Below are 7,935 nucleotides of genomic sequence, written 5' to 3'. Positions count from 1 at the left end.
TACTCTCTTTCCCGAAGAGCATTTTTCATTTTAAACAAAAATAAATAAATTATTTCAAACTTAAAAATATTATCATTTACTTATTATTATTATTATGGGTCCGCGCATCACCATTCATGCACATACCTGTAGTAGTATTCCTGGATTATAAATTCATAATCATTCCTTAAATTAGCGGATGTGAGACTTTCATCCAACAGACATGAGATCTCACAATTCACCCTCTTTGAAGCTCAGTGTCTTTGCTAACACTCGTTTCTCTCTTCAATCAATGTGCGATCTCATAATTTAAAGTCCAAAAAGAACAATATCTACTGGCAGTGGGCTTCTACGATTACAAATGGTGTCAAAACCAGACACCGAATACATGGAACTAATTGTAACGACCTAACCAGCCCCGTAGATAGTCTTACAAAGGATAAAGGCAAACATTAGTGTCAAAGAGGAAAGGCAATTTCAAAAGTCATGCACCCCCACTTGTTGTATGGAGGACAAATCGAGCTTGATGTTGATGAGTAATAACGAAACAACAAATCTGTACTAAAGACTGATTCAAAAATTATGAGAATTGAAAGTCGGCTCAATCATAAAAATTCAATAGCCGAAATTATTTTTGTTGGTTTGTAGTAATAGTCTTCATTCTTAGAAGCGAAGAATTTAGTAACTTGATCATGTCGTAAGGAAATGTTAAAGTTGTCCGGTGTCGAATTTTGATTCAAATTCTGAACACGAGTCATTATAGTATTGTAGCTTTCACTTTTAGAAGCGAGAAATAAGTAACCCGATCAATGATCAATGGCTTGGTCATCAGGTGTCGAACTCTAGATATGAGTCATTATAGTATTGTAGCTTTCACTCTTTGAAACGAGGAATAAATAACCCGACCATATCGCAGGAAAATGTTGAAACCATCATGTTTCGAATCGTGATCCAACACAAACCGAAAAGAACCTTAATCCAACACAATCCTGCGTTTATGTATTGTCGGTGAAAGGGCTGATTTATCCATTATTTTCTAGCTGTTCCGGTGATTCGCAGAGCACGGTGCAATTAAATGAAGTGGAGTATGGATGGTCCACGACGAAGTAAATAAGTGATGTGGGAATTAAACGGGACCAACAGAGGGTGCACGTGGTCCTAGAAAGAGAGAGATGCAGAGGATAATTATTGGTGGGGACAATATTTTATTATGCAGAAAAATAAAAATGTATGGGAAAACACCTTTGCAGATGAAATTCCTAATATAGGCAACCGGGAGAGTCATGAATAGAGACGAAAGTCCACCATAGTGATCCGAGAGTTCTATGTGGAAGGGCTCTCGTTCAACGGATCAAAGGTACACCTGGGAATAACAGGCTGATGACTCCCAAGAGCTCTTATCGACGGAGTCGTTTAGCACTTCGATGTTGACTCATCACATCCTGAAGTTGAAGAACGTCCCAAGGGTTTGGTTGTTCACCGATTCAAATGGGACGTCGTGTCTGGTTAAATTTTTGGAAAACAAAAAAAAAATTACATACTTACTTGTCGAGCTAAATAAGTAACGAGCACACCGAACAACAAAATTTAAGGTTGGTTCGTGGGAGTTGACATTTTTTTGGTCGGGTCAACTCGACCAACTCGTAAATAGGGTTACAACTCAATCTTACTCTACCCTACTCTACTTTTAAAATTATTATAAAGATTAAGAATATTCAACGTCTGTAACCGACATTAGTGATGTGTTATCACTCGTAAATGTTTGATATTTAAATTTTAAAATAATTCTTAAAAGAAACCCGACAACTTAGCCCGGAAATAAAAGGTTGTGAACTATCATCAGGTTGATCAGGTCACCAACTTAATCCAATTTGAGTATACCCCTAATTTCAATTTTTTAATAACTTAAAATTTATACTTTTTCTGAAAAGTTACAGACATTCAGACCTAAAAATAACCTGACCGTTATTTTTTATTAAAAAAATAATTTAATTATTAAATATACGTTTTTATTTATACCTTATCTCAACAATATCTTTAAACTTTCAAAATTTTAATAATATCCTTAAAACTTTTTAAAAAAAATTAAAATATCCTATTAATAGTTTCACACTTTTTTTCAAAAATATCAAACTATTTAAAAAATTAAAATTAAAAAAAAAAATCAAAAATACATTTATCATTATTACCCGTTTTTAAAATATTTACAAATTAAAAAATTTACATTAAAAAATTAAAAAATTTAGGCAAAGCTCATAATAATAATTTTTTTATATAAAAATATGGGTTATTATTATTTAAAAATAATGGATATTAATGAAATATTTTAAATTTTAAGGATATTTTTAAACAAAATAGTGACCGGTTATATCAATTTTTTTTAAAGTTTTAGGGATTTATCATTTTTTAATTATTATTTAAATTATATATTTTTATTTGTCCATTATGAATTAATTATTTATTATATCCACATATGAGTACTCGAAAGTACTGATTTTTTTACCATAAAATAATATTTATTGAAGCGACGTTTAATTATTTTATATATATTTTTTGTAATTGTGATAACATTGTTTATAAATTATATAAGTCCACTTGCATCCCAAATAATAATTTTTTAAATAATGAAATGATATTTGATATAGCATCAAAATATTGAGTTTATTGGCAATTTCCAAAACAAAATTATAATAAGCATATTTCGAGTTCTTTCTTAAGGGCCAAGTATTTTACTTATTATGTTCGGGTTTGGGCAATTGGTCGATTTTGTTCATAAATTTTAATACCGAGCAATTTTATATCGCATATTCTTGTTATCACGAGTTCATAATGAAAAAGTATAAAAATGAATGGACCTTTTTACACGAAACTATATATTGAATAATTCTAGCACGACACGAAACCTCAAACTACTCAATACATAGGACACTGACCTTGGTTTTCCACCAACGAAACGGTGTTCTTGAAAACCTGTTTCGAATATGGAAAAATGTACACCCTTTTAGATCGTTCTTTCTATTCATATTTGAAAAGACCGGATCAGTTCGATGATTTAAAGAACACTCTTAACCGTAAAAGATGAAGCCTTGAAAAGACTGAATCAGTTTGCTGATTTCATTACATCACAAGCAACTATAATATCATGATCATATTACTACTTTATTTTTATCTAGCAAATCACTGGTAAGATATTTGTTAGTGATGGTGAATTTTTACGGTACAAATGTCTGCAAAGTTATTATTATTATTATTTATTTTTAATATTTTTTTTCCCTCCTCTTGTAATTTCTTTTTTATTTTTTTTATTTAAAGAATAAAAAAATCACTAGTGAAATATTTTTCAGTGAAAAAATCGAATCAGTTTAGTTGATTTCATCCCATTACGAGCACCTACAATATTATGATCATATTACCTTAAGATCACTAGTAAGATATTTGTCAGGTGAATTCTGACGGTTTTTCATTATTTTATTATTTCTTTTTTTTTTACTTTTTTTATTGTCAGCGAAGTTCAGATATTCTAACAAATCATTAGTAAGATATGACGGTTCAAATGTTTATTATTTTATTATTTATTTTTTACTTTTTCTCTTTTATTTTCCTTTTTTTTTTTTTTTTTTTGTCAGGTGAATTCTTATAGTTTAGAGGTTATTGCAAATCACTAGTAAGATATTATATTCATATGTTTATTATTTTATTATTTATTTTTAATTTATTTTTTTTACTTCTTCCTCCTTACTTTCTTTTTTACTTTTTTTTATTGTCACGTGAATTCTGACCGTTAAGATGTTTTAGTAAATCACTCGTAAAATATGTGTTACGTGAATTCTAACCATTCATATTTATTATTTAGCAAATCACTCATAAAATATGTGTTACGTGAATTCTAACCGTTCATATTTATTATTTTATTATTTCTTTTTTTTTACTTTTCCTCTGTTACTTTCTTTTTTACTTTTTTTTATTGTCAAGCAAATGACTAGTAAGATATTTATCGGTTGAATTCTGATTGATGTTTATTATTTTATTATTTATTTTTAATTTTTTTTTTTACTTTTCCTCCTCTACTTTATTTTTTACTTTTTTATTGTCAAGTAAATTATGACCGTAAAAATGTTCTAGTAAATCACTAGTAAGAGGTTCAAATATTCTACCAAATCACTAAGATATTTGTCAGGTACATTCAGTGAACATTTTTATTATTTTATTATTTCTTTTTAATTTATTTTTTTTATTTTTCCTCCTTTACTTTCTTTTTTAAAAGGTGAATTTAATGTTCAGATATTCTAACAAATCACTAGTAAAATATTTGTCAGGTGAATTCGAACGGTTCAAATGTTTATTATTTTATTATTTATTTTTAATTTATTTTTTTACTTCTCATTTTTATTATTTATTTTTAATTTATTTTTTTACTTCTCCTCTCTTCCTTTCATTTTTAATTTTTTTTATTGTCAGGTGAATTCTAACGGTTCTAGCAAATCACTAATAAGATATTTGTCAGGTGAATTCTAACCGTTTAGATGTTTATTATTTTATTATTTCTTTTAAATTTCTTTTTTACTCTTCCAATATTATAGCAAATCACTAGTAAGATATTTGTTAGGTGAATTCTAACGGTTTAAATGTTTATTATTTATTATTTTTTTAATTTCTTTTTTTACTTTTCCTCTTACTTTCTTTTTTTTTTATTTTTTTTCTTATCAGGTGAATTCTGACGGTTCAGATGTTCTAACAAATCACTAGTAAGATATTTTTTATTATTTATTATTTATTTCTCTTTTTACTTTTTTATTGTAAGGTGAATTCAGATATGTTCTAGCAAATCATTAGTAAGATATTTGTCAGGTGAATTCTAACCATTTAGATGTTTATTATTTTATTATTTCTTTTAAACGGTTTAAATGTTTATTATTTATTAATTTTTTAATTTCTTTTTTTACTTTTCCTCTTCCTTTCTTTTTTTATTTTTTTTATTATAAGATGAATTCTGACTGTTCAGATGTTCTAACAGATCACTAGTAAGATATTTTTTATTATTTATTATTTATTTCTCTTTTTACTTTTCCTCTTTTACTCTTTTTTACTGTAAGGTGAATTCAGATATGTTCTAGCAAATCATTAGTAGGATATTTGTCAGAAAGTTAATATGTTTTTCTTTTTTTTACTTCTCCTCTTCTACTTTCTTTTTTACTTTTTTATTGTCAGGTGAATTATGACATATTCAAGCAAATTACTAGTAAGATATTTTTTAGGTAAATTCTGACCTGTTTATTATTTTATTATTTCTTTTTAATTTCTTTTTTTACTTTTCCCCTTTTACTTCACTTTTCCTCTTGTACTTTCTTTTTTATTTATTGTCACGTGAATTCTGACGGTTCAGATGTTTTAGCAAATCACTAGTAAGATATTATTTATTATTTATTATTTATTTCTTTTTTACTTTTCCTCTCTTAGTTTCTTTTTTTACTTTTTTTTTATTGGATGAATTCGGACCTTTTTAGCAAATCACTAATATTTGTTAGATTAATTCTGATGGTTCAAATGTTTATTATTTATTTCTTTTTTACTTTTCCTCTTTTACTTCATCTTTTACTTTTTTTACCTCTTTTCCTTCATTTTTTACTTTTTTATTGTCAGATGAATTACGACGATTGATGTTCTAGCATTGATGTTTTAGCAAATCACTAGTAAGATATTTGTCAGGTGAATTCTGACGGTTCATGTTTATTATTTTATTATTTATTTCTTTTGTTTTTACTTTTCCTTTTGTACTTTTGTTTTACCTTTTTTTATTGTCAGGTGAATTCTGACCGTTCAGATGTTTAGATGTCTGCAAAGTTATTATTTTATTATTTATTTTTAATTTCTTTTTTACCTTTTTTTATTTTTATTTTTTACTTTTTTTTATTGTAAGGTAAATTCTGATAGTTAAGATGTTCCATGTCTGCAAAGTTATTATTTTATTATTTCTTTTTAATTTCTTTTTCTAACTTTTTCTCTTTTGATTTCTTTTTTACTTTTTTATTTAAAAAACAATGTTTTTTCATTGTCGTTGAACCGAAAGCCCTACCACTTATTTCATTCTCTATCTCCGTTAAATTTCTAATTTATTTTTTGCGAGGATCCGGACATAGATTCCAAGTGAAAATCAAGTTCCCTCAGAGTAATTTTTTATATTTATTATCATTTTAAAAACAATTATTTTATGATATTCATATTTTAATATAATTTTTATTAAAAATTGTAAAAAAAATCTAATAAATCAATATAGTTTAGTCGTATTATTCTTAGAGTCTCAAAATTAGAAAGGATATATATACACTCCGATATAATTCTTGTTCTTCATGTAGTAATGATCGAAGTGACGAATTTGAACACCGGATCAAACCTCACCATGAAAGTAGGGAATCCCGACACGAACCGTCGAAGTTCTTTTGTGGTACTTGAACCAAAACTATTATAGTAATAGTCGACGATACAAAGTTGTGGTAGAGATCTATATATATAAACATTGAAACGGGAAGATATTATTGATTTTTTTAAAAATATAAAAGTATTTTATAAATAAAAAAAATGTAAAATTTAATAATATTTTTATTAATTTAGCCATTAGAATTATTATCTGATTGAATAAATAATAAAATTTAACACTAAAAGCTACAGATGCAATGTCTCCCAATATCTTAGCATCATGGTGTGACCCTTATTTTATTATTATTAATTAAAAGCCTTATCATTTTTCAGATTATCCACGTCATGGTGAGTAAATTATAGTTGGAAGATGTGGATTTATGAACGGCTCAGATCGCGAGACTAGATAATAATGAAATTAAGAGTAGATGCTAAAAACAATGTGGCTTTGGAAATCGTGCAAACGTGGCACATTAGGATCATGCCATGTTGGCCAGTTAAGAGACAAAAAGTGAGCTCCACGTTGGTCTGTGCGAGTGGGACCTTACTAATCGTCCACGTGGCTGGGTTATTTAATGGGCAATAATTTAACGAATGAGTGGAGGATGTCAATTTAATTCGTTGGATCGGACGTAGTGAAAACCCACATCCAATCGAACGGGGTAGAGAATTTCTTATGGAAAATGGGGGAGGGAGTGAGGATTATGTATGTGTATGTATGTATGTGTGTATATATATATGTATGTATGTATGTGTGTGTGTATATATATATGTATGTATGTATGTATGTACGTACGTACGTATACATATACATATATATACACACGTGTTTAATGTCACGTCACTGAGAGAAAGTAGGCACCCCTCGAGCAGCGCCCATTTGGCCATGTAAAGGTTAAAATTGAAAAGTGTCATGGTGCAACTGAGGAGGACGGTACGTCATCCAACACACCAAGAATGTGCATTGAATACAAGTCGAGGATACGCAAGATTTGAGAGAACGAGGTAACATGAGTATCAAAGACAAGCTCGAAGAGGGCTGAGTAGGGCTCTGAGCCATAACCTCAAAAGTCGGAGTTTCGATATGAGTTTTGACATGAAGCTCGAAAATTAAGCTCGTCTATGTGAAAGATGAAAGCTCACTAAATTTAGTGTCAATCAGATACCCAACGGACTATACACGAGGTCATATGTTTGTCCACCAAACTGATGTCTACTTGAGAAGTATTGGAAATGACTCAAAATATATAAGGGGAGACATGATGTTGGCTTTCCACCACTCCTAGGCCCTGAGGCCTAATCAAGCTACCCTGTGGCACATGCATGTATCACAACATGGGTTCGTGTCTCAAGCGTCTTCTTTTGAAAAGGGTTTTTCAAGGACAGTATCGAACGACACGAGTGTGTCAGTATTACGGCTCAGCCCATGTGCAAATGTTGGATTATGTACCCACTATTTGGAACGTATATCGTAGACGATTTAGCATGGACATGGAAGAGTCCAATGCTCGAGACAATCTAGATGGTCGATCAAGCCTAGAT

This window comes from Cucurbita maxima, unplaced genomic scaffold (assembly GCF_002738345.1).
Source record: "Cucurbita maxima cultivar Rimu unplaced genomic scaffold, Cmax_1.0 Cma_Scf00032, whole genome shotgun sequence".
Classification (NCBI taxonomy): Eukaryota; Viridiplantae; Streptophyta; class Magnoliopsida; order Cucurbitales; family Cucurbitaceae; genus Cucurbita; species Cucurbita maxima.
Note: the sequence above shows the minus strand (reverse complement) of the source record.